This window comes from Pezoporus occidentalis, unplaced genomic scaffold, assembly GCF_034315485.1.
Source record: "Pezoporus occidentalis ecotype Australia unplaced genomic scaffold, CSIRO_AGI_Poc_V1 ctg164, whole genome shotgun sequence".
In the NCBI taxonomy this organism is placed as follows: Eukaryota; Metazoa; Chordata; class Aves; order Psittaciformes; family Psittacidae; genus Pezoporus; species Pezoporus occidentalis.
This window is the reverse complement of record NW_026913466.1, coordinates 205409-233035: the sequence shown is the minus strand read 5'-3', so window position 1 is coordinate 233035 and position 27627 is coordinate 205409. Positions and strand designations below refer to the sequence as shown.

Genomic DNA, 27627 nt, shown 5'->3' with positions numbered 1-27627 from the left:
ATAAATTTTGTTACTTTATCTATAACATCATATGAACTGATTTATTCTTTTTCTACCTGCTGTGAATTTCAATATATAATTATCTCAGGTATACATTTTTATACATTCAATGGTCCCTGTCCTAAAGTATTCCACGTCCTCACATCAGATGGTGTCTTCAACTTTGGTAACTATGCAAACACCATGATTTGATGGCTGAACAGATTCATCTTTTATAGAACAGAAAGTAAGTATAACTTGTTAATGTTAATATCGGCCATAGTTCCTACATCAAGTACATTGAAATCAAACAGAAAACCAGATAGTTGTTTGCTTTTTCTGTTTCAACTTTCCGACTAATTTCTGTTGCTACCTAATACTCCTGCAGTTGTGTGTATGACTGTAAATATCTAACACTGAATTACTGGGACAGTTTACTCCTCGTTTAAATATAGAATACATAAAATTCTAATATTTAAAATGGGGAGGCATTTTAATAGCTCTGCTACAGCATGATACACTGTAACATTCACCAGATATTATAAAAAGAAGTCTATAGGAAAGTAAAATCACTTCAGAATTAAGCTGGGAGTTAATTGCAAACGTGGGGCACACCTGCAAACTCTGTGAACAATCCTGCAACACCACACAAAGCAATTTCTGTGCTGAAGGATAGCTCTGCCTGCAGACACATCCAGGAACACCTCTGAAGGTTGGGTGAAGTCTTCTCTAAATTTGGCACTCAGGAACCTTTTAGAATTAAAGCTATTAAGTCGAATTTACCTCAAAGGACACTGCAAATCAAGGGTGCAGGTGCGATGCAAATGATGTGTGAGCCAAACTCCAGCTTTGCCACTGCCACTCCTCCAAGCAGAATCAGGCCTCCCTGTGTGCTTTTGTTTAGCTGAAATTTACTCTACAATAAATACTTATATATTGCTGCAACATGATGTTTTATTGGGCTGCACTAGTATACTAAAAACAGCAGGCTGGTAATAGCAGTGCTTGTGGTTTTGCCTGTAATTCATTTGTGCATAGTAATGCACAGGGAGAGATATGATACAAGATAATAAGGCAAATTAAAAAAACGACTAAACTCGGTACTTGCAATCTCCAGTATATTAGGACCATGTTCAGGCAGGCTGATTCTCTGGGTATTTTTATTTCTTGTTTTACCTCAGCAAGGTAATTCATTAGGTATTCGCTTGGGTAAAGAATAAATGAATATAGCATACATTACATGCTCACTTTAGTTGCAGAAACAAATCTTTCCTGTACCCGCCAATGTAATCTTCAGAGTTTTCGTTATATAAAACACCTCAAGAAAAATGCACCTCGGTAAGATTTACACTTTATTACTCTAATGATTCTACAAACACTGCCACAATGTGATGAAAGGCAAAGCAGTCCTGATCTGATTGAGAGCTAATAAAAATCAGTACTGAAAACTGAAAATAGCACCCTTATCATCTTTCTTTCATTTAGACCTGATTACTAGGGGATTATAATGCAATCACAGCTATGTGTGAGAGGTAGCTATGGGAACCAGTTTTAACTGTTTATCTAGCCAAAGATCTTAATTTAAGTTTGAACACTCTGATTCATTTATATGTAAGACACCAAGGAGACAAAATGCAGAAGAAACAGATGCTCACTTGTTCTTTTCCATTTAACTTCATAAGCTACCAGCCAATTTGTCTTTCAGGGACAAAATTAATTTCTGATGACAATGTGAGCAAGTAATAAACCGAGAGTTCCTATCCTGGGAAACTTGTTAAGGCCGTGTAATGTTCTGGAGTTATTTAGAACGAAACACTTTGCTCATAGACTTGCAGGGACATCTGTAACAGAGTTTTCTTTGTCCCTGTGCTGTTACTCATTTCTGGGGGCTTTATGACACCTTTTCCAGAGGTTGATTTGAAAAAGTTCAAAAGGAAACATATCGCCCATTATTTCTTTCCTGTGGGGTATTTTCTGTTTCAGACCGCTCTTTTTTTTTTCTGCCCTTCATATTCACAAATCATGCAAACCTCAACCTACTTGCTTTGCTACTTACACATGGGCAGGGAAGGCAACCATGAGCCACGAGAACTACCAAAATAAATCAAAAATTATCTGAGGAAAAGGGTGTTTTCAGTAATCCTGAGGCAAGTCCACACCTGAAAACATCTGACAGAGCCCTGCGGAAAGGTCTGTTGTGCATTTAGATGGAAGGAGCTCTGCCCATTAATGTTGTTAACTCTGTTAAGCTACAGTCATTAGCAGGGGACAAAATGCCAAAATGAGGGTGGGGGACAGGAAAAGAAGGTGCGAGATCCACCCTACGAGCTTGCTTTTTTAGCACGGGCTGTGTGTACATGCTCCTGCATCAGTCAGAGAAACAGAACCGAAATGTTCTCTATCTTTCACTATCTTTGCTGGTGCTATTTCCTCATTTCAGTATTTACTTCACATGTACAGCTCTTTACTCCTGTAACACTTTTCTGTCATTTTGCTCATTTGTTGGGGTTTCATCCCCGTGCCTGGCAGTCCCTCCACATCTGAGAGTTTCTCTTAGGTAAATTCCTACAGTCTAATATCTGCCCATTAGCACATTTAAAAGTGGTCCTTCTGCCGTGCTTAACTTTCATTTACAGCTTATGTGCTTTATATGAATGTTCCTTTTCCAGCAGCAATTTTGGAGTAAGTTTAAAGTAAGTTGCAAAATGTTTCTTTTTCATCTAAACAGGGAAATGAATTGAAGAAAGGAAGAGAAGAGCCTGAAGGTTTAGCTCTTTCAAATTTTAAACAGAATTCAAAACACTGTTGGAACACATCTGTCAGAGAAAGCACGAGAGCACCTGCATTTTAAAAGTGAATCTCTTCCCTAACTCCTTCCTTGATAATAGCTTGCATGAACTGCACCTTTAAACCACATCAATACCAGACACTTTCCATCCATCCAGTTATTTCCCTTGGCACTGAAGTGCGACTACCTCTAGACTGAAGCTTCTTAGCAGTGTGCAGCCCACTGTACAGCACCACGGCTCACAACAAGTGATCCAAACTATTCAGCTGAAATTATAAACCAAGGGGAATTTTAAACAGGTAGCTCAAACTGGAGCTCTGCCTGGATCCTGCATGGGGCAATACTAACTCGATTTAAAGTCCAAATGGTATAAAATATAAGCTATAAGAATGAAGTTTGGAGAGGAAAAAGTAAGAATTCAATGAAAAGTATAAACTTTCCCGTGGTTCTGTTTGTATTTACATGGCAGGACCTCACCAGCACACTACCTGAGCACGCAGTACATGGCCTGCCTCTATCTGCAGGGAAGGGGGCACCATGGTTCAGCTGCTTCCTACCACTCTTCTTGGCCTGTGGTTAGTTTTCAGGGATCAAGTTAGTGCTTCAACACACGTACACCCAAGGGTGGTGGCTTGGACATTAGCTGAGCACCAGTAAGGGTGTCACCAGCAAGAAGCACCACAAACTTCTTAGCACGGGGACTCACAGGAAATTTCCGTTCATTACTTTAATGGTGATGTGTTTTCATACCATCTTTGCCACACAGCTTTGAAGGCTTGTTTGTAAAGGCAGGATACTTACTGAGGCCATACAGATGGAAACAGAGCATTAATTCAGGTTTCAAGAACACAGAGGAAGGAGAGTTCACACACTTTAGAAAAAAAACCACAACGTTTTGCAAGTTAAATTAGTGCTTGGGAGAGATGAGATCAGCCAGTGCTCTGACACCCTCTTGCACAGGCAACAGGGAGCTGCAGCAGGGACATGACAGCAGTGTCCCTCTAAGGGGAAGCTGATGAAATTACCCATCTAAGACACTCCACAGATTGGGGCATATTGATTACTGAAGCAAATTTAATAGAAATGAATGTAATGATATAAAGGAAAGCTCTGTCAGGAAGGTTTGGCTGAGGGAGGTTTGACTGGTTATTTGTGGAGCTCAGTGACAAGTCTGAAAATTCCTGTTGTCCTGATGGGAAGCACAAGAAGCCACATTAGGGAAAAAAGAAAATGGTTTTCTGGGATACAGGGATAGGAGAGAGGTGGCTGGGGTAGGGCTACAGGTTATCGAATATTAATCCTCCACAAAGCACAATGTTAATGAGCATGCAAGTAAGGTGGAAAGTATCCTTACTTAGATTTAAAAATCCTAAACCAATAATGTAGCTTAGTGATAAGGTACAAATATTGGGAACATTGAGTGCTTCAGTTCACTTCACCAGTCACTCAGAGCCCCTGACAAAGTGGCCCAATAAAAGCAGTTTAAAGTGGGGAAGTGGAAGGAGAAGGGATATAAAAATGGGCCAGGGTGATTTTGGGAACCCCATTCCACAGCATCACAGCTGCCACTTAGTTTCCTGCAAGGGTGTGAGACCTGACTCAGCAGCACAGAGCATGATTTCTTACAGACATAATCTTAACATTTGCAGCAGCTTAACGATTTACTTTCAAGAACTTGCAGATCAGGAAGACATTAGCAGAACAATGAAAAACTTGGCATCTGAATAACTCTATAATGTATTTCCAAAACCAAACATATTTTCCACTCTTGCACAAAACTCAATATAGTATAATATATTACACATTTCTATGCAGAAAGTCTTACATAGCCTGACTCCAATTCAACAGAGCTGTAAATCTGGGGGTTGGATATCTGAAATGCAATTCTGATTAAGTTAAGAAGTGGGAATACCACAGCTGGGCTGGAGTCAGGTGAGTCTGAGAAAAGAGGAAGAGTCAACAGGCCCCTCTAAAAAGCCCTCAATACAAACTGAACCTGTAACATTGCCTTTACGGTGTTCAGCCCACAAGCCCAGAGAACAACAAACTTGTTTAGGGTGGGAGGTGTTAAAGCAGGATGCCCATGCTCTGGCTCAGTTTAGTGTTTTATAAGATTGTAACCACCATATTCCTGCTACAACAGAAGCAAAGTGAGCTCCCTCAGCAGTACATTAGGGTGCAAACTGGTAACAAACAAGAAAATGTTTCTTTTAGATCCAAAAATCAGTGCAAAAAGCCTATGTGAGCTATGTGAGAGCTGAGTCACTAATACCTCAGTTTTAAATCAGATAATCCCAGACTGATTCACCTCTGGTCCTGGAGGGCACCAATCTTTGGAAGACCTACCAGTCAGCAAATGCTCATCCTATCTGCAATGCTTCAGGAGAAACCAGATCTTCGTTTCATGGCACATAAAGGCTGTGAAATCCATGAAGCTCAGAAATCTCAAGGACTACAAAATAAATCTACTCCTCTGCACTGCTAACACAGGAAATTCCAGTGCGAGGGAATGCAGCCTCTGTCCAACATACTGCAACCAGTAGAAGAATGTGGCTCCAGAGGAAAAAACTTTTAACTGGTTCCTAGTGGGCTTGCCCATAAGTCAACATTGCATTACAGTAACAAGCCTATTGATTTATGCAGTCATAGATGTATTTCTGCTGGCCCTTCCTGCAGCAGAGCCACATTGGACAGCCTATGAGGCACCCCATGCGGGCAGCCCAAACTTCACCTCTGAGAACAGGCATATGCAAAACATGAAAAGGGTGATTTTCTTTTCCTGGGGAGCTTGTGGGAGGCAGGCTACACTGTAAAAAGCAGGAGATACTGTAAAAGCCTCTCCCTTTGAGAGAAAAAGCTACCTTCAGGCTACTTGCCTCTCCCCCTCCTTGTGAAATCAGTAAAAACCATCAACACCAAACATATTAATTTAACTAAGCAACAAATATAAACCGAAGTATAACACAGAATCATAGAATCATAAAATAGTTTGGGTTGGATGGACCTTCAAATCTCATCTAGTCCAACCCCCTGCAACAAGCATGGACATCTTCAACTAGATCAGGTTGCCCAGAACCACATCCAGCCTGGCCTGGAACGTCTCCAGGGATGGTGCATCCACCACCTCTCTGGGCAACCTCTGCCTGGATTTTTACTGTCCTCATTGTAAAGAATGTTTTCCTCACATCCAGCCTGAATCTTTGAAGTGGTCCTATTTGCACTTCAACACAAAAAGCCCTGCTGTGATTCCACTTAAGGAAGGGGAACACCTTTCTTTCCTGAGCAATCAGGTTTTGGAAGCAGGCATCTGAAGTCCTGATTTCTGAGGCAGGATTCTAAGAACTCCTGCCAAGCCCCATCTAATTTCCCGGCAGAGAAGTGCCAAATATGATAGATACAATTGGAGAGGAAGTGAAACTCACAGCTTTTGGCGACTACCAGCAAATGCTGTGGTGCCCATGGCCCTCAAAAACACCCTTTTAGCTTAAAAACCCCTGATCGCTCTATGGTGCTGAGGGCCCCTTTCCCCTTTCCCTTTGGGAAGGAAGGGCCTGCCTCACCTCCATTCCACCCCTCCTCTCCCCTACCCTCATGGAAAATGCTTTTCGGTGTCTCCTGATGATATTGTCCGTACCTGTCTACTAGAAACATGACTACTGAGACTTGAGACTCAATCCATGCAGACCATACGCTGCCTTAGGAGACAACTGTTCTGGAAATATTGGGAAACAAGAAGGGAAAATATGAGAACTGGATCTTGAATCTGGCATAGCTCAAATCATGGCATCTTGTAGATGCCACTATCATCTTTTCTCTGATAAACAGGTGGCAATAGAAAGCAAAAGATGCAAACCACAGGCCTGAGAGCCCCTCTGAAGGTGTCTGAGCCTGGGGGCATTGCAAGGGTTTGCAGTGGTAGAGCATGAGGTGCGGTGCAGGTCACAGCATTCACCCCTTCCTTCCTTCCTACCTCCCTCTGTGGCACAGGGCAGGGACAGCATGGACACACCTTGTGCTTTGAATTTCCAGCCCAGGACTGTCCATTATAATAAGGGTTTTTTTAGGTTTAACAACATTATAAATGTTAGCCAGTAATCACAAAAGTAAAATCCACTCCGGCTTACAGAAGGGCTCTCTCCATCACCCATCCTGAGAATGACTGTTACTGACACATGGCAACTGGGTTGTTCCAGCTAGATGAAAGGCACCAAACCTGAACCAAATGTTTTGTCAGCCCTCATGGGGAACCTTGTAAAGCCATCTCCCATCCTGTAACCGTTCTGTGGTTAAATAGTAGCTTCAGTTCTCTGATGTTGCAATCCAGCACCTTTCACAGGCATTAAATTCCCTCTAAATTAATTTGAAAGAAAAAAACCAATGCATTCTGCTTAGAGTTATTTCTACTGCCCAGTTACTTCATATGAATCTGATAACTAGTTTCCTGCTACAGAGATTACATCTTGAATACATAATGCCAATTTGAAAATTTTTTAGACAAAACAAAAATAGATCTCAAATCTAACACACACAGTTGAGCTAAGTGTAGAACATTAATGCAAGGCATGACTGGGAAAACAGCAAGTAAATTGGAGGAGGGGAACAAATTCAATGGATATCTCTCAGGGTGAGTACATTTTGTAACTGGTCATTCAGGCATTTCTGGTTCTGAAAGTACATTTTTCTTAGCATAAAAATCTCAGAGTTCAACAATTCAGAAGAAAAAAGCTTAGAATGAAGGATAGAGTGCAGCCAAAGGATAGTCTTTAACAACCATTTCAAAATGAAATCTAAATATGCTTACATGTTAGATAAATGTTGGCTTCCAGGGAAGCTTTACAACACTTTAATTCCATCCTGGACTGGGATATATGGAAATGTTTTGAATTTCCATGTGTCCAGAGCTCTCTGCTAACCTAACATGCTGATATTTCATATAATAGAAGCTATTTTTTTTCCCTAAAGTAACTCACCAGGCTCTTTTTGGTGACTTTTCTTTTTTTTCCCTTTTGAGCTGCAGTACAATTTCATTAATAGGACTACACAATAATTACTCTTCTCATAGTCTCATCAGCTACTTATAACTCAACTGCCCTATTTTTTGCCACATGGGTTCCAGGATCTGCAATTTTAAAGAAAATGTCAGAGGTTTTTTTCCCCTCTCATTACTTAAAGCTCAGCAAAGTTAGTGGGTTGCATATAGGTCAAGCTTCTTCTCACTGGCCTCTCTCACTCTCCCCCATCCCCAGCACATTTCTTTGTAAGGTTTTCTTGCCTGCATAGACAAACCTGCATTGGCTAATCCATGGCCCATTACACACACACACTTCACATGCACACACCTGCAGAACAGACAAATTAACGCTAGCCTTAACTTTCCCTAGCTGAAGATAGTGTAATGTGAGCAGGGAGACCCAGCTACTTGTCTGAATGCTCCAATGGCCCAGGGAAAATGTGAGCAATTGTACTGCCTGAACTGATGAGCAAAATGCAACCCTGAAGTCCAAAATATCAGCCCTAGCTGAGATTTGCAGACACCTGAGAAGAGCAGACTTATACCTAGCCCAAGATGTGCCAGGCATACCTCCATCTGCATTTTGTCCTTGTTCGTATACAAGTAAAACACATGAAAGAATCCTGTAACTGGCTAAATCTATCAATGATTCTTAATGAGAAATAATATATTAAGAAATGCCTCTTGACACTGTACCTTCAGGCTGGTCCAAGCAGCCCGTTTCCCACTGCTTGCCCTGCTGTTGTGGCAGACTCGCTCATGCTGCGCCCAGCTGGCCACCGTGCCAGCGCTCCTGCAGCACCAGGCTGTGCCTCGTCTTCCCCTGATGTCCCAGAGCTCCTCAGAGACCTGCACAAACAGTGGCAGTGGTTCCTCCCCAGGCAGGACTGGTCAGACACTGCTTTCAGCTTAACACATATCCCTCTCAAGAGAAGTATGTATGCAGAGTCCTTAGGCTCATGGGTGCAGCCTGCAGTGACCATGGGCACTGGTGATGACAAGCTATTTACCCACACAGACTTAAGAGTATTAATTTGCAAGCAATGGACAGAAACAGGGCTGTAAGCCAACCAGTAATATTTAATAGAGCTGATGCCACATGTCATATATTTAAGGTCTTCAGCAAAACACGTGGCTTAATGCTAAGCCCAAGGGTAAACCAGTGAAGCCAGTGGCACCTCTCATAGTCTTCAAGACAGCTACCTGGAGAGCTGCATAAATAGGCTTTTTGTTATTTTACTGTAACTTTTCCTTTATATCAGCTTTCTTTTCCAGTCTCTGTCTTTAAATTTGAAGGAAATCACATGAAAAAGTAAAAGATAATTGAAGTAGGATTCATAGCAAAGAATGCAGCACTTTGATTTTAACTGCACCTAAAATTAGGGAGGAACCTGAAGACCAAAGAAAATGGCCCACAGTGATAAATAACTTTTGTAACTGTGCATCGCTGTGCACAATGCCTTAAAGCAAGTCCATCACTGAAGGCTGTACTCTGTCACGAAACCCTATACAGTCTGGTCTAGCTTCCTATGGCTAGAGACATTACTGTGGGGATCTGTCTCATAATGATGAGACATTACTGTGGGGATCTGTTACAGACCGCCTGAGCAAGGAGAATCTGCAGATGAAGCACTCTATAGACAGACGCCCACAGGCCCTTGTTCTCATGGGTGACTTCAACCACCCTGACATCTGTTGGAAGGACGGTACGGCCCAGCACAAGCAATCCAGGAGGTTCCTCGACTGTGTGGAAGACAACTTCCTTCTGCAAGTAATAGAGGAGCCGACAAGGAGAGGTGCCATGCTTGACCTCGTGCTCACCAACAGGGAAGGGCTTGTTGGAAATGTGACGCTGCAGGGCAGCCTTGGATGCAGAGATCATGAAATGCTCGAATTTGAGATCCTCAGGACAGTGAGAAGAGTGTGCAGCAAGCTCACTGCCCTGGACTTCAAAAGAGCAGGCTTTGGCCTCTTCAGGAACCTGCTTAGGAAGGTTCCATGGGATATAGCCCTAGAGGGCAGAGGGGCCCAAGACTGTTGGTTGATATTCAAGGATCACCTGCTACAAGCTCAGGAGTGTTGCATCCCAACCAGAAGGAAGTGCAGCAGGAGGGCCAGGAGACCTCCTTGGATAGATAAGGAGCTCCTGAGGAAAATTCAATTGAAAAAAGAGGCTTATAATAAGTGGAAGCAAGGACAGGTGGCCTGGGAATAGTACAGGGATGTTGTCTGAGAAGCTAGGGACCAGGTTAGGAAAGCTAAGGCCCAGTCAGAATTAAACTTAGATAGAGGTATTAAAGATAACAGGAAAGGATTCTACAAGTACATAGCAAATAAAAAACAGACTAGGGAGAATGTAGGTGCCCTCAGGAAGCTCTCAGGAGAACTGGCTACACAGGACTTGGAGAAGGCTGAGGTTCTGAACGACTTCTTTGCCTCGGTCTTCACTGGCAAAGGCTCTGACCTCACCACCCAAACCCTGGGAGGCAGACGCAGGGACTGTGAGAATGAAGACCTTGGGCCCACTGTAGCAGAGGAACTGGTTCGAGACCATCTTAAAAACCTAAACGTACACAAGTCCATGGGTCCTGATGAGATCCATCTGCGGGTCCTGAAGGAGCTGGGAAATGAAGTTGCGAAGCCTTCCAGTATCTGAAGGGGGCCTATAGGGATGCTGGGGAGGGACTCTTCATTAGGGACTGTAGTGACAAGACAAGAGGTAACAGGTTAAAACTTAAACAGGGGAAGTTTAGATTGGATATGAGGAAATTCTTTCCTGTTAGGGTGGTGAGGCACTGGAATAGGTTGCCCAGGGAGGTTGTGAATGCTCCATCCCTGGCAGTGTTCAAGACCAGGTTGGACGAAGCCTTGGGTGAGATGGTTTAGTGTGAGGTGTCCCTGCCCATGGCAGGGGGGTTGGAACTAGATGATCTTAAGGTCCTTTCCAACCTTAACTATTCTATGATTCTATGAAAACAGAAGAGGTAAGGAACAGCAAGCAAACCTGCTCAGCAAACAAATATGAATCTGAAGAGACACCCTCTCCCACAAAAGCGGACTACATATAAGAGCTAAAATAGGTGACCTGACTACTTCAAGAAGATGAAACCCTATTTGGCTTCTGAACACTGAAAGGTGATTGCACACTGTAACTGCTCATCAAGCAGGAGCACACACAAACTTTTTAAAACTCTTTAATACGGCTGCCCAAGCAGTAGCCCAGGAAGAGCAGCTTGCAGTTTGGCAGCTGGATTTGGAGATAATCATGTGGATATGGGCACTGACCTCTCTGCTAGAACAGATAATGGAACAGAAAAAGAGAAAGATGCCAAGGAGATACTTGATTTCTTTGGGTAATTGTGACTTGCAGTTCGTTATCATGCTCATGTGGAACATCAATGGGGTTTGGGGTTTTTCTGTGACTTTTTAGGGAAAATTGATAACATCACCAGTCAGCTATCTCCTGCTGCCACTGTCTTGGTTCCTAACACAACTACTAATTCAGACCTGATGTGCTCCTTATGATCACTTTGGGTCAAGGTCTGGGGTAACAGAAAATGATTGCAAAACAAGGCAACTGTCCTAAAAGAAGGCTGTCCCAGGCACCAACCTTCTGTCCAACTGAAAATCTGCACTACAGATCTGGTGTCACTCTTTTTATGTCTCTGCTGCTGAGGACCGTGACCAGGTGGCTGTTCCCTGGGTGCAGGAACCTGCTCACATCAGCTTTTGCTTTCTCTACAGCATCAGGGAGAGGTTTCCCCACCTTTGAAAGACTGAAGTGGATACCTCATTAGGCCTTGATTATCCTCCAGCAATTGCTTAGATTTCTGCCCTATTACCAATCTTCCTTTTTTAGCAGAGGTCGTGCAATGGGCAGTGGCTGTCTTGTCTTCGTTATAATACATCATTTGAAACTTTTCAATTAAGCTTCAGATCAGGCCACAGTACTGAGACTGTTTTAACGAGGATGAGTAATGACCTTGTGATGCACGTGATTTCTGGCACACTATCAGTTTTAATTCTTCTTGATCTTACTGTAACCCTTTGATACTTTGGATCAAGGGTTCTCTTGAAACGCTTTAAGCACATCGTAGGACTTTCAGGGGCTGTTCTGACATGGTTTCTATCCTACTTGTCTCAACATAGCCAGACTGTCACCTGTAAGTTTTCCATATAAATTCAAATTGCCAAAGATTAAAAGGGAGCTGAAAATCTGGCCTGTGCACGGAACTGGGGAAATGTGGTGTGGGTCCCCAGAGTAAGTGAACCTAAGGAGGATTCTTCTACAAGAGCAAGGTAACCCCTTTCATGTGCCATGCCCAAATACAGCAATGCTATGATTAGAACAGAAAGCTACATTATGCTGGAGTAGTGGATTTAATAAGGACTATTGAGAGAGAGAGTTCTAGAAATTCAGACTTCCCAGCTAATAGCTGTCTTCACATTACATATAGGTCAAACTGAAACTCTGAGGTTTAAAATGCAATATAGACCCTCATTCCAGTTAAGCCAGTGATAAAAATCACATTGGCATCAGCAAGATAAAGATCTCACCTTTAAATTAAGGGATATTTGGACCAAACCCAAGCCTTGTAGCTGCAACCAGTTTCTAAACAAGCTGTGTGTGGATGAATCAGATCAAGCAGATCATCCATGGTATTTTCAAGGTGCTTTCCTAGGTTTTGGAGCCCCATGAACCTGGATTTCCTTCTCTAGTGAGAAGGAACAGAATCTAACCATAAAATTCATTTCAGTAAGAGTTTCCCAGAAGCCCCTTAACTTCTCCAAGGTTTGTGGGGTCCCAATGGCAGACACAAGATTTCTATGAGCATGAGACAAGGAAACAGATAGAGATTTGGTCATAAAAACTCATATAATGCTTCCACAGCTTTAGGTACAAATGTTTCACAATGTCTGGATGCACAAATCCTTAAAACACAGAGTCCTTTTCAATATGAGCAATCAGTTCCTATTAACAGCATGAGACCAAGCACCAGATGCACTGAGGGGCCAGACTCAGCATCCACAAGGGAGAAGCAGCTGCAAGCCCCCATCCCAAACCTCGGGCAGCATCAGAAACTTAGCTTTTTGAGCAGACAGGCAGTGGGAATGAGACTGCAGCCTATGCCTTATAGGCAGGTATGTGGGAGCCCATGGCCCTGGTCTGTCCTGTCAAGGTATTATACCTGCTGAGCTTGCCAGAGAGGTGTGAATTTTTAGGTAGCTTTTCTCATATGGAATCATCCTTCCAGGCATCCCAAAAGCTCCTGTTCTGGCTCACAGGGTACATATGGGCTGTTACCCCTGAGAAGGCTGATTTATGTCAGGCTGCTGACAAAGACTCAGAGGCTGCCTACTAACAGAGCAAAACAACGAGATGCTCAACAGTTCCCCTCCTACTATAGTACCTTTTTTTGTTGTTCTTGAAGCTCTTCTTACATTCAACATGTTTATCTGCAAAGGTAGCAGAGAAATCCATGTGTTTTATTGCAGTTGGATGGCACTATCAAGGTACTGCAAAAAAGCTCTCAAACATGCTATCAATCACTTGATTTATGCAGGAGGTGAGCTTTATTAGTATGGCTTTAGTCACCAACTGAAATGGTTTGCCTTGCATTACACACTTTACAGGAGACCCTTTTCACTGCACTTGCCTGGTGGCTTCTGCAGCCCTGGTAGCAGTGGAAAGAACTCATTTCCCAAACCAAGCTTATTGGACAGAATATACTTTTTTTCTCTTTCCTGGGATGTAATCAGTGAAAACACTCTCATCTGACACTTTCTTGCCTGCAAGAAGAGCAGATCAGCAGTTCCACTAGTGTCCTACAATAGTGGGCACAGAAAAGAGATACAGGAACTCAATGGATATTTCACTATAGATAAAATTATCATCACTATGTCAGGATTGACTTCTTTGATAACCCAACACTGTCATCACACCTATTAGCATGAAAAAAAGCAGGGGTCATTTAGCACAACCCTATTTACTGTGCACTGGAAACACACCTTCTAGCTCCTGCAAGTCTTAACAAAGCTGCAAACAGCATATCACAGCAGTGTGCTGTATCCCCATCTCAGGTCCTCTAGGCAGCAATTATAAAAACTGGTTGTGTTGTCACCACATTTCAAAGTCAGAGTATGGCCATGCTGATGTGTGGCTCTAAGCCCAGCAGGGCTTGATCTATTAAACACATAAAGGGGTCTGTGTGTCAAAGGACTCGGGACTAATCATGGGACAGAAACCACAAACTCCTGAATTCAAAACCCAGGTTACTTTGGCTATTTAACCAACACTTCAGAGCACATCCATACATTTCAAATTTCACACTCTAATAGGAATACATAGCAATGCTCCTTTCAGAGGTGTTGCATTGATTAATAAGCTTGTCACCGAGGATGGAAATTGCTACATAAGTGTTAAGCGCTGTTAACTAATAGAAGACAATTCCATACATTCTGGTGGAATCCAGAGAACTCCAGCAAAATTTATTAGTTTCATTTGCATATATACTCTGTCTGATAACGGTGATCAAGCTGGTGAAAGTTATTTCAAATGTTTGTTATGCTCCATGACTGCAGAAAAGAATTAGACTGAAAATTCTGGCTCACAGGATTGTGCCTGCTGAAAAACCTTTAATTTCTGAAACATACAGGGAGCACAGACAAATATTCCTCTCATCAAATTTGCTCATGCCTCAATGATATTTAGCTTAATAACTATGCAAAGAAGGAACAGTATTGACGAAGTTAAAGTACAGAACAACATTCTGCAAGAAAACTGCTAATGCTTTCCGCTTCAGCCACACGTCCTCATTAAGGGCTCAGGCTTCTTGGCAAACTAGAGAACATCTGTTTTAAGCATTTCTAGCTCAGTTTTGCTGTGATTCACCTTTGATGCCACATCACCAACATGAACCACTATGGACCACCTGAGGCTTCCCTGACACAGGACTACAAGCACTGATTTTGAATTCTCAAAGGTCAAACTATGGTTTTCCTCAAATAAAACTGTATGATCAGTCTCTGTATTTCTAGATTGTATCATCCTTCCTTTGAAGACTTCCTGTGGCAGAAAGAAACTCGGTCCTTAAACACTCATTTATATGCCTTTGAAACCATGATTTCTCTTGATCTGCTTAGTCAATAAAAAAAGGAGCAGTTGAGCAAGACTGGAGGCTTCTGCCTCCAGGACTTCCAGAGAAGAGGCCTGCTGAGTTTGTGAGCTAGCAGATGAGAGGCTGCAAGAGTCTCAAAAACACAGGACACTTCTCTGACACTGGCCTACTCTGTGATGAAGCAAATAATTTATCCCAGATCCTACTGGGTCAAAGCTGTCTCTTAATTTCTGCTGGCACTGCATCCCCCAGCACAATGAGATCTGGATGGCTTTAACCTTGTCCCTTTTGTTCTAACCAACCATTTGGAGATGAACAGAAATTTATATTTCTTTCCATTACATTGCTATGGAAAGAAAAAAGTGGGAAAAAAGCCCCTGACCAAATGGCATAATTTTCTGAGGTATTTGTACACACCCATTTTGTCAAGGGATGTGCTATGCATCTGCCATGAACTGCTGAAAATGTAAGGTGGCTGTGAAACATGATGTTCTTGTGTTTACGAAGAATCATCAGCCCTTTGCCTTTAACAGAAGATCTGTAGCCTAAACAGGCAGCTTTAAGAGCTCTCCCGACTCAGTTGCAATCAAGATACCATCTACTTAAATAAGCATTTGTACTCCCAGTGATTTTAGGAGATGAATTACTGATCTTATTACCATAGTAAATACCCTTGAGGCAATGCACAGGCCAACAGAATATTGCTTTCTGCTGGTACAGTACCCATTTCCAGGAGAACTCTAAGAGTATTTCTAGCCGTATGGTAATAATAAAAGATTTGTTTAGCCTATATTTGCCAGAAAGTCCCATTTGCAGAAGTGGCTTGTAAATCTTTGATGCTGTTCATGGCAAACAGCTTGTCAGTTATGAAAATATTCCTACCAGCTCCTGTATATCAGCCTTACTGGTGGGGTAAAGAGGCTTGCAGGTGGCATAGCTCAGTACCAAGCAGACTAAGCTTTCAGCTGATGTGATGACTGGCAGAGTAACATAACCTGGATAAGCAAAAGTAGTTATTGCCTTCCAGCAGAGGTGCAGCCTGCGGCGCCTATTGAGGCTGTCCATTGAGGATAGTCCCCTTTCCCTGCATAGCTCTGTGTTCAAACAGGCAGCAGGAGCCGGAGAGGGGCAGGGAATGGCAGCATGTGGGAGGCCTCTAGCTCAAGCACACTTCATTTATTTATCACTGAATCATCATCTGGTCAACAGGAAAAGTTGATAAAACTGTTGCCTCCAGGGCTCCATTCTCCTTGGGAATAAGGAAAAGGTGAAGCTGGTTAAGGTCAGTGCACAGGAGGCCCTACTGAAGGCGGGAGCAGGTTGGCCATGAATTACTGAGCATCATCTGGTATCACAGATAAGCAGAATGGGTAAAGAGAATAGGCAGGCTCTAAAATAAGGGATGGATTTAATTAACAATTGCACAGAGGGAGCAGACTGTAGCATTTTGGCACGAGGACATCATGCATCTGACAGTTACTTAAAGAGACAGGGAGCACCCTATTATAAAAAAATGTATTACTCCTCCATGTATTTTAAAAATTACATGAGAAACAATCACATATTGTATTACCCGTTCTCTCCAGAGCTGCCTGGTTACACCGGCACTGAGCAGCACAGCCTTCACTTCAGAGATTCTGCACCGGGGCCTATTTAAAAACATTGGTCCAAACTTGGTCGCAAAAGTACAACTCTGCTGAACTCAGGGGGTTGTGCAGATGTTAACTAAAGGCAGATGTTGATCCATATTAACTAAACTATTAAGTACATCAATCTTACCCAACCATCTGACGCCTTTTCCAATTTCCCAATATTTTGTTTCCCAAAAGTTTACTTAAATTCAGCCAGCTGACAACTTGCAAGCTTCCGGGTAACCCTTTTTTGTGATTTCTGGATTGGGTTTGGGATTTTCTCTCTCTCTCAAGGTTAATATTTAAATGTTAAGTGAATCTTCTAATTATTTTGAAAGTTAAAGATTATCATTATGGCACAGTTCTAGCTGTTCCTCTCTTCAGTCAGTAAAAAACATCAACAAAACACTCAAGGAAAGAAGCTGAAACAAACCTAAATTCAATTCTTTGTTTTCACATATCTTAGCAAAACAATGAATTTACCAGCTCCTTACCTCATGGGTCTGCATTCAAAGAAGAGCAGACAAGTGACTGATGGTTCCAGCCTCCGTCCCAGCAGATGTTTAACCACATCCCACAAATCAGTGCAGCTCCAGTGGATGGACTCTCCTCCCAGGGAGCCAACCATGGGACACACCATTGCTATGGAAAATAGAAAAGTACATCCCTAAACACACCTGCCCAAGTCTGGTTTTCATTCACCTGAACAAACCACTGCCCAGTCATTGGAAACAATCAATGAGGGGGGAAATTATTTACTGATTAGTAAAAAGGCTTCACAGAGTTCAAAGCTTCCCCACCAATAATGCATCTGATTTTCTATGTTATTATGCCAGCTTTGAGACCACTCAATATGACCTACTCTGGGCCTTTTCATTGGTGACAAGCAAGACCCATCACTGTATCTCTGTCCTTTTCTAAGCACTTCTGTTTCCTAGAGCCCATCCTGTAGAATTAGATGGCTTTTTCTGAATCATAGTTAAAAATCAGTGCTGGAAATTGTACTCTTAAAAAAAATGGCCACAGCAAAGTTGTGATCTGAATGCATAAGAATTTTTTGAATGAATAGAGCCCTTAATATTTGTTTTTTCCTAATGAAGTAAGGCATGAATGTAAAAGAATTACTATTACTGTAATGTTCAATTCACACACACAAAGTGTAATTCATGGAACCTGGCTTTAATTTTTTTTCATATAAATAATTAATGCCGCATTTAAAGCATGTTAAAATGTTTTATTTCTTAATCAGCTAATTTGTCTGAGAAACAAAGATGCCTTTATTTTCCTTTTCCTTGACTAGAGTTACTGTAGTAAAAGGTCCCCTCTAGCTTTGGCCTTCACTCTCAAGTTTGCTGCTGCCAATTAGTTTTCTGAAGTCACTGTTTTACAAAATGTTTCTCACTTTTTTCGCAATGTAATTGAATGTCTGTACATCACAGAGTTTCTTGTGTTCAGACACAGGGTGTTAAACATTCTTTGGGTTGACTTGGGTCAGCTTTAAAAAATCTCAGACACTGAAACTTGAGAAGCAGTCGTGTGCTCTAGTGTTTGCTCCACATCCTGTTAAGTATTAAGTGGTTATTTAAAATAGAGTTATACTCAGCAACTGACTTAAAGTGCTCGATATAGTTTACAAGACGATTAATTAAATGAGAGCATTGCATGTGATGCACATGTATTTCCATAATCATTCACATTGGCCTATAGTTGCCCTTTAATTTTCATACTAATTAAAGTAACACATTGAACTGCAAATTGTAAATGGCTGCATTTCTCTGTAGATGTTAACACTGATGTAAGCTGAATGCCAAATAAAAAACCCCAAGAATCAAGCAGAGTGTTTCTTGACTCTGATCCATTCAAGTTTCCCTACTCATTCCATTACTGGACCATGTCCATATTTTAATAAGACTGCATTTTTTCTGTGTTTTCAGCCCCATATTTTTCTGAGGTACAATGCGCTTATTTTTTGTATTGTGGTATCTGGTTAGCTGGTTTCCATCTGATACAACAGAGCAGTTATAGAGGATTCGCAGTTACAGATTAGGTTTTTGAAGTGGCGGTGGGACTGTGGTTTGCAATCTGATGGGCAGAAAGAAAGAAAACTGAAATGTGCAGTAGTTTTACCTCTTAATTACATCTGACCCATTATCCTCCTTGATTCTTGTTCAAATCTTGACACGGCTGACTTGGAACCTGCAATGCAAACTGAAGGGCTGTATTTTCAGGTCACATCAAGGAAGGGGGAAGTTACTCCCTAGAACATTTACTAGGACTTGGGAAAGAGAAGCATCAGATAGGAACAATTCTGCTGTGGCTCACACAGCTGCTGGTGTTTCAGCTTGGCATACACTCTGATGGGGACCAGTGCATCCACCTCAAGCAGTCTCTAGCATGTAATGGACATATGGTAATTGCTATTGAATGAAAAGTAACCTTGGACTATAGGCATATGAAAGACACCTTTAAAAAAAAAAAAAAGAATCCTTGACAAAAACCCCTGTGTCAGGGCCAACAGCTCAAAAATTAACAACTAATCACTCCTTTCAGTGTGTCCTCCATCTAATTGCTTCCATGATGAGGTGAGGGGTTTTTTTTTTCCTTTCAGAAATGAGCATTATGAAAGATTTCTTTTTAATTTAAAATGAAAAATTCCTCCACTCCCAGGTGACCTATCCAAGAGAAATAATAATAAGCACTCGATTGCTCAGAGAGCATCAGCTCTCACACATATTACAAGGCTGAGCGTTCAAGCTCCCTTACACCCTCCCACCCCGCTTCCTTCCCACAGCGTGTCCTATCTCCAGATCCTAACTTGGCTTGGCCCAAGATGTTATTTGTTAAAATTAACTTTCAGATCAGGCTGGAGTCAGTGTACTTGGCAATGAGGAGAAGAACCAAGTCTGCAAGGGAGGGAACAGCTTCAGGAGGCAGAGAGGGAAGCTGCAGCCCCAGCAGGGGTATTCAAGGAGGGGAGTGGGCCACAGCAGCAAAGCCAGTTTGTCACAGCTGCCTTCAGCACCATGCTGTCCAAGTCCCTTCTTGTGGACTAGGGAAAGGCTTTCCCCTTTATCTGCTCCCAGACCCTGAGCTGCAGCCAGGCAGGGCTGCATCCCGGATTCTGCCTTGGTGGGGGCACCCCAATGTGACCATTTCTGTGATATACTTTATTCTAGCAAAAGTCTTCTGAAGTTCAGTCGTGGCAATGCTGAACAGCCATGCATTGCAAAATGGATGGAGTCATGCTGAGAGAAGACTGATAGACTATGGTAATAATGCAAGACCTTTTTTTTCCCCTCATAAACCAAATTTCCCGTACATTTCTGGAAGATTAATTTAGATTTAGAGATGGTTTGCATGAGGTACTGAAAAAAAAGACTCTAAATGCAAGGCTGGTTTCTACCTGACCTTAACTGCTACATTAGCTACCATTGCTCCAGTACATTTATATATGGAAATGTACATGCACTTCAGCTTAATTACCTAGGGACTGTACAAAAGAAAGCCTTTTAAATGTTTTAATGGCAAATTTAGTCTTTCCAAGAGCTATACAACACTGTATCATCCATTGACTAATTAACAATGTATTTGACAAAAAAAATAAAAATACTAACTCAGCTACATGGACACAGTCCTGTTTGCCTTAAGTAGGTGATGCATGTAAACAAGTGCACATACAGAATAAAGTAGTAATTTGAATTTGTTGGATTTTGTTATTCCTTTGAGACTGGTTGTTGTAAGTTTAACATTAGATTTATTTTTAAGTTTAGCCTCAAACTCTTTTGTAACAAAGAAAGGGCTATAAGGGGGGGGGGGGGAGAATCCTAAAGGGAAAAGCTCTTGAAGCTTTCTGACTCCTGTGACACAAAAGGACTTGATGGCTGCTATGTTTCTGAGTGGGAGGTCCAGCAGACTCTTCAGCTGGGACTCAGATCTCCTCTCTCTTTCTCCCCTAACTTTCCTTTGCACTCACCTACTAAAGACAGCACGGACTCTCTCCTCTGTTGTAGCCTGCAGAGATTGCCTTAGCTAGGATATGGCTGGTGAGGTGCACTTGGGTAATTTCAGTTGCTGGGCAGTTTGCTTTGCAGGGTGCCGGGCTGGCACTGGAGCCCAAGTGGGACCACAGAGTAACCTGGAATAAAAGTAGGGCTGAGAAGGGCTGCTTCAGCTCAGCAGGGTGCTGGGCATCTGGGAAGAGCACTTACACAAAAGCCAAGGGCGTAGGAAGTCGTTCATCTTTCCAAAATCAAACCCTTTTTACACAGACTCATGACAGCTGGTTATGATGAGCAAATTAAAACTTATTTCAAAGTTACTCTTGGGCACAATTGTCAGGCTTTCATTCAGGAAACTCTCTAAACAAGCTCTTAACTTTAAGCAGGTGCCTAAATCCCACTGAACACAGTAGGATTTATACACCTGTTTTAGTGTTTTCCTGGGCAGGGATGGCCCTCAGCAAGTGGTATGCCACATTCCAGGAGTCCCAAAGTCCAGATGGCTTTTTCTCATCCACGTTTAGCTCCCAGCCAGCACTGGGATCACACCACCACTAACCAGATTCTTGGTTTAGTGCACATCCTGCTGTACTGCAAGCCTGCTGCAGCACACAAATCTGAGAGCCACCTAAGAAGGTTCACAGTCACAAACTGCCACTGTGAATAGCGATGCTATCCTTTCAGGCCACAAACAGCAAATTAGAGCCATTCTTTGAAGTTGCAACTGGGGCTTTTTTTATTTTGATTCTTCTGAAGGCTGTCATTGCTTCCCTGCCACATCAGAAGCCCCAGCACCCACAAGTCCTTTCCTACCACAGAAGCAGAGTGTGGAAAGGGTGCACATTCATGGTAATCACCTTTTTTTCAAGATACAGGTGAGCCTGGTCAGCAGCAAAATTAGCATACTGAGAACAGCTATTCTCACCCTAGAGTCGCAAACTGCAGAGCTGGTGGGAGGAGAAGTGAAAGAAAAAGGGGAGGTTGGTGATATGAGAAGCATTAACAGTGACCTAGGCAAGACACAAAGTTGAAAAGTAGTAAGCGTTTTCAATGAAAACCCCTCCATGTTTCATAAGCTTCCAGTCATTCTTGGTACTTAACTGGAAAGCAAAGCCAAAGTTTTCATTTCTCTTCCTCAGCCAGCAAGAGGAGAATGGAAAAGGAAACAAAGGGTCACCACTAAGCTTTCTAAGGTTTTTCCTTTTGATACTGTGACTTGCTGTGGTTATTTTTTCATTATTTATTTTCACTAATATAAAAGATCTCCAGAAAAGCATTTGCTTTGGTTAAAACCAGAATTAAACCTGATCTACTACTGAGGGAAAAAACCACAAGTGGCTTTAAGGAAGACACCTGTATCGGTGTGCTTATGTATAAAAGAAGGCACGTGCGAGTCAAAAATACACTGACAAACCAGCATAGGTCAGAAGATCTGTTGGGGGAAAAACGAAAAACAAAGGATTTTTATCAATCTTTCAGCCCATTCTTTATTGGACCTTGATGAATCAATGGGTCAAAACAAAGGAGGGAAAAAGTGATTCATCTAGGGAACTAGTCTACCCTTCAGTTGACGACTGACATCTCTTAAGCAGGAGCTAAGGTTTAAACCAACACCTGCCTCATGTAACACATAAAGACAGACATTATTTCTTCAGAAAAGAGTATTTGTAGGACTACCTTTTCCTGAAAAAAAAAAAAAAATTCTGAAAGAAAATATTGCTAATACTCACAAGGTAAGTCACTGAGCATGCTTGAATGAGGACAACCAGGCAAATCTTCCGGGTTCTACTTGAAGACCACCCTCACACATATTGTCAATTTTAGAGAACTCAGTGCTCAACCAGCTCTTGAATTGGTTGACTTTGGTGGATTCAGATGATGACACAGCTGTGTTGACCATTAGACCTGTGAGTAGTAATCGAACCATTTAACTAGATTAGTCAGAAATTTGGATTTGACTTTTTTTGCCCCCATGGATTTTGACTAGAAAGCTGATCACTCCCTAAGATCCCACCCTTGTGCATGACTAAAGGGACACATTCAGTTACAGCAATGAAACCTCAGTAGCATCAGGAAAGGTGAAAGGCTTCATCCCTGTGACAGAGGTTGGCACTTGAGACACAGTGGTCAACACAACAGATAGAGCCCTGGCAATACTCAGCAACAGAGTCTGGCCCCTAAACTAGCATGTTACCCCCCTGCAAGAGCTGTATTGCAGAGAACATAATGAAAGAAATGGTGAAGACAAGCATCATGCCTTGAAGACGTAAATGATCACTTGTGAAGAAACTCAAACACAAAAACCCCATCCCTATTTTCCACAGCACATATAAAGCATGCTTGTCCTGCTGGAGCCAAGCCAGCACAGAGTGTGGCCACATCCCTCTGTCCCAGCACAGGCCCAGGAGAAGGAAACATGACTCAGAGCCAGAGTTTTCTCCCCTGCTCACTCCTGGCTGCAGGTGAAGTTGACTTCCCCTGTGCCTGGGTCATGGCTGGGGACAAGGAATGCCTCCCCAGTTCTTGTCCCTCTGCAGGGTTTTGTGCAGCTCGGGGGCATTTTGAAGACATTTGTCTGATTCTTACCTTAAATACAGACCATGAATCCAGGAAGCTCCTGTTATGGTCCTACAAAAGGAAAGACAGATTTATTGCTTTGTTGATCTATGCCACATCAGAAGACAATCTTACATCCTAAAGATGAAATAGTAGATTTTAACTGAAATACAGCAATCAGCAATGAACAAAGTCCAATTCCCAATATTTGCCTATTAAATAACATATAATACCTCAAATTAGCTTACAATCACAAACCTGCTGATTTGGGTACTGTTAGTCATGGTTGGTTCTGTAACATTACTAAAGGAACTCTGTTGCCTGAAGAGCATTTTGATCTGCATCAAATTCATCATTTAGCCAAGGAGAGCAGTGGTCCCTCCGCCCACCTGAATAACTGTACAGTTTTCATGACAGGATGCATCCAGGAAATACCAAGTTGCCATACAATATCTGGCCTTATTACAATAATAATTATTTGTCCCTACTGCTTAAACCACTGTTGCATGAGAAAGTTAATTCTTCCAAGGCACTGGGTGGGATGCCCTTCCTGGAAAACATGCTCTCAACAGGAAAGCCAAACACAGTGCTAGAGAGTTATCTTAAGTAGATTTAAATAATTAAATCCAAAATTCTCCAACCACTTGCTGTTTCAAATTTATTTCTTTAATAACCAGCTTGTTTCAGCAACACACTGGATTAGGGCTTCATTTATTCAAAATTTAAGGTCTGTCCCACTCTGAGTGTTATTTTAAGTATTTAGGGGAATTTTTGTGCCTGTAAAAACGAAGAGATTGTTGCATTATAAATTTATTTCCTCTGCTATTGCACAGGCCATGCACTGCAGCTGTGAAAGTGCCATAAGAGCCCCAGCAGTGTCCTTAAGCTCAACCTAGACAGGCAAACCTTTGTGTTCACACAAAGAGGAGATGGCCTTTGCTTAGGTCTTCAGCTACAAGTACTTCCTAACAATGATGCTGACACCGCTCGGTCGCACCGAAGGAAGAGGGGACATTTAATGATGGCAATGGCTGTCCACTGGGGAGGCAGCCCAGGCCTCAACAGCCATTTTCAGGCAGGACTTACAAAAGGGGCAGAGCCCAGTGTCAGCAGCGCTGCACAGAGCGGCGTCAGCAGCTCCTCCAGCAGGTGCTGCCTCGTAAGGAAGGGCTTAGTGGCGCTTGCCATCCACATGAGCAATTTCACAAACAAGCGAGTTTCTCATACGCTCCTCATCACCTCTAGGCATTCATATTCTTTTAAGTACAGAAACATTAATTAGATTTTGACCACAGACCCGGATTTGACTTACCCTGACAGGGTTTCCATTAGCGTAATCTGTAGGGGAATTCACTGTTTTAACATCTGTGTGCCTAAGGCCTATCTCACATTTACTGCTGTAGTCTGAAAAGCCTCCCTTGTACGGCTGTGTGTTTCTTCATGCTCCCAATTTCACAGAAGTCATTTCAGCACCAAACAGTAATTAGCAAAGGGATGGGCCTCGGCTGACATGAATGCAATTTATTGTTTTCCACAAGGCCCTGAACCGAGCAAACAAAGAACACAGTCTTGCTGTCTGGCATTTTATTAACTTGCATTGTGCGACGTACCTTACTGGAGGGAGATCCCTGAGTAAATGCAGCAGCTAGTATGCAGTAACACGCGTGCTTTTGAAGAATATTAATTTCAGTTCAATTAGGCAAGTTTTGTGGGACCTCAGCCTCTAAAATAGGACAGCCACTTTTATAATTATCTCCTGTATTAACTTTATCACCACCCGACTTTTTACATAAATGCAACCTTTCATCTTTAAAATGCCAACACTTCTTCAATTCTGGCAACCGTACAGCATTGCTAATTATTTGCTCATTATGTGTGGTTAACTGATGAATCATTAATAAATGAATGAATGGCTAATATATTTTTATGGTAATTGGAGATATAACTGATTGCAGACTTCCTTTGCTTCTCAAAACTGCCCTGAATGAGCAGTAGCTGCTTAATTGTTTACAGATGATATTTATGCCACTGACAAGGTCTTCCCATCGCTGTGGTTTATCAGAGGTGAGCACTCCCTGTGCCCGCCACTGTGGGCACAGAGGGGTGGGTGATGCTCTCCCTTCCCTGCAGCATCACAGCACACGGGCACACACATGCATTTAGGATGGGTTTCCCACCAGCTCCCCACCATGGTTTGGAGCAGGAGTACTGACACCGTCACATTTATTGTTGGCATTCCCAAGTAAGACCATAGCATGACATGGAAATGATACCTTTCTGCAAGTGTTCTCCTGCAGCCTGGGTGTCTGCAGTGAGTACCACAGACAGGGCAGAGAAAGCAGGCTTCAGTGACATTTTGCTTTAACTCCATACCGTGCATTACAGTAAATGGCTTATCTAACCTCTCGCTGCCAGTGTGCAGTTAATGAATTCAGAGATAATTGCTGGGTTGATTTCCTTCTTTTTTTTTTTTAACTTTTTCTTAATAACCTATCTTTCCATAAATCATTCTTAGGGTATACACATCCAAAACACAGCAGTTAAATCTGCTTGACAATTCAAATCAAAAAGGAAAGATAGTGAGATGGCTAAACAAGGCTCCTTTAGCTATGTACACACGTCCTGAAGATCAAGTTAAAAATGCAAAGGAGATTACCAATTCTTAATTATAATTATTTAACCAGGTGGGTAGTTTCTGTAATGAACATTTCTATGAAAACAGAATAACTAATGATGGTCTTAAAGAAGTCTTTGTCTTCCCATGTACTAATGATCACATTTATAAATATGCAGGAAGGCCCCCATGTACATTGCTAATGATAAGTAATTAAGCACCAGGCGTCAAAAGCTATAGAAAAGGGTCAGGGCAACGCAAGAGAAAATTAAAAATGCAATAAAATAAGTTGTGGAGAAAGATTAAATTTCTAGCTTCTGCAGGCCTGCCTATAAAGAAAGCTTTTCCCCCCTTCAGTATAAACCAGGGCTACTGTGGGGTATCAAAACAAAATCTTCTAAGCACTTTCATTAGATTTTACTTGCCTCTGTGCTTGTGTTCATATTAAAAACAAGTGAGCCACCAGCCATTTAAAACAGACGCTATAGTCAGTAAAGCTCCACTTTCAATGTTTATGAGAAATCACTGTGGCTGAGATTATGACTATCACCAACCTCTTCAGAAGCATTTCAAAACTCCTGATGAAAGAAAACAGGGCTGTATTAAAATCAAAACCTGATTCTGGTACCATGTTTTCAATCCAGAGGCCTGTGCGTGAAGGGCCTGTGATTCGATCCCCGGTGGGATCCCTGCCAAGGAGACTCAGACCAAAGACACACAGAAGCCACTGAACCCATATCACACAAGTGTTAAAGGTGGTTTCCGAATGAGAAAGAAACATTTTTGTCTCTCTAAATGCAAAGCCATTAAATTCAGGTAATGCCAACACACTTACCTGGGAGCTCGGAGGCCTCTGTGCTCCAGCTGCCTTCCCTCAGGCACCCTAGCTCCACAGATCCTCACCACAGACAATCCCCCCACACCAAAACCCACTTTTCTGCTGCTGCAGTTCAGGGTTCAACAGCCTGGGTCTGAAGATAATAATGTCCCATCATTATTTATCACTGAAAGCAGGATTAAACTTGTTTCTAAAGCAGTAAGGAGTGGAGGGAAGGAGAGACGGAGAGAGGAGGCCACAGACCAGAGCCGCCATTTGCCATGCCCCTCACAAAATGGCACCTGTGTACCTGAGGCAGCTCTGCTGTGCCGCAGGGCCACAGCCTCCCTCAACACTCCCCCATGGGCAGCAACTTCACCAGATTGACCTCAAATTTAACCAATGGGTTACATTGAAACACACACAGTCCTTGCATTTACAGCTTGTGCACACCGTGGCATTAACTGCAAATAATGCTGGGGCATTTCTGTCAGTGCCTCTCCCACATTTCTAGCTTTCTAGGGCTTCTTTTAGAAAATAATCTCAATATTTGGCTTCCAAACTGACCTTTCTTTGCCTCACACCAGGTATTACAGCACTGCCCTAGCCTGGCTGCAGCTCCGGCTCTCACACGAAGACGCCCTTACCGGGCAGTGCGATGCACATGGACAAGTCAGCTTGGTTTGCACTTTATGGGGTACGTAGGACGGCCTGCTTGACAGGGGGTTGGAACCCGATGATCTTAAGGTCCTTTCCAACCCTATTCTGTGATTCTATGATCTCTGAAAGAGACATCCTCCAGGAGTTCGCCATCTCCTTATTCCCTGTGGGGGACAAGCATGAGGGACAGCCTGCACCACCACAATGCTGCTGCCATGGCCGGGGTGCGCAGGGAGAGGGGACGAGTGTCTGCGTTACTGCCTGAAAACAGAGGAGGGGCAGGAAAAGCTGGCATTGAATCACAGTTATCTTCAATTAAAGAAATGTTTATCTTTGAAAACACATCTCTGTTACTGACAAGCTCAGAAAACCACTGCTCCAAGCCTGTCACTAAAACCAAATGTTACATGGGAAATATTTGCCAGGATTTAAAATTAGACCTACACATTACTTAC

At 42.5% G+C, this 27627-nt stretch overlaps 1 long non-coding RNA gene across 1 annotated transcript in view; it reads right to left on the bottom strand.

Moving 5' to 3' along the window:
- The window catches only part of LOC134160783 (uncharacterized), a 67013-nt gene extending 39583 nt beyond the window's left edge, over positions 1–27430 (bottom strand). Inside the window, exons 1-4 of the long non-coding RNA XR_009963682.1 lie at positions 23112–27430; positions 22256–22430; positions 18655–18723; positions 17022–17169 (exon numbers count right to left, since the gene is read on the bottom strand). This is a non-coding gene — a long non-coding RNA (uncharacterized LOC134160783). The remainder of the gene's footprint in view (positions 1–17021; positions 17170–18654; positions 18724–22255; positions 22431–23111) is intronic.
- Between the last annotated feature and the right edge of the window lie 197 nt (positions 27431–27627).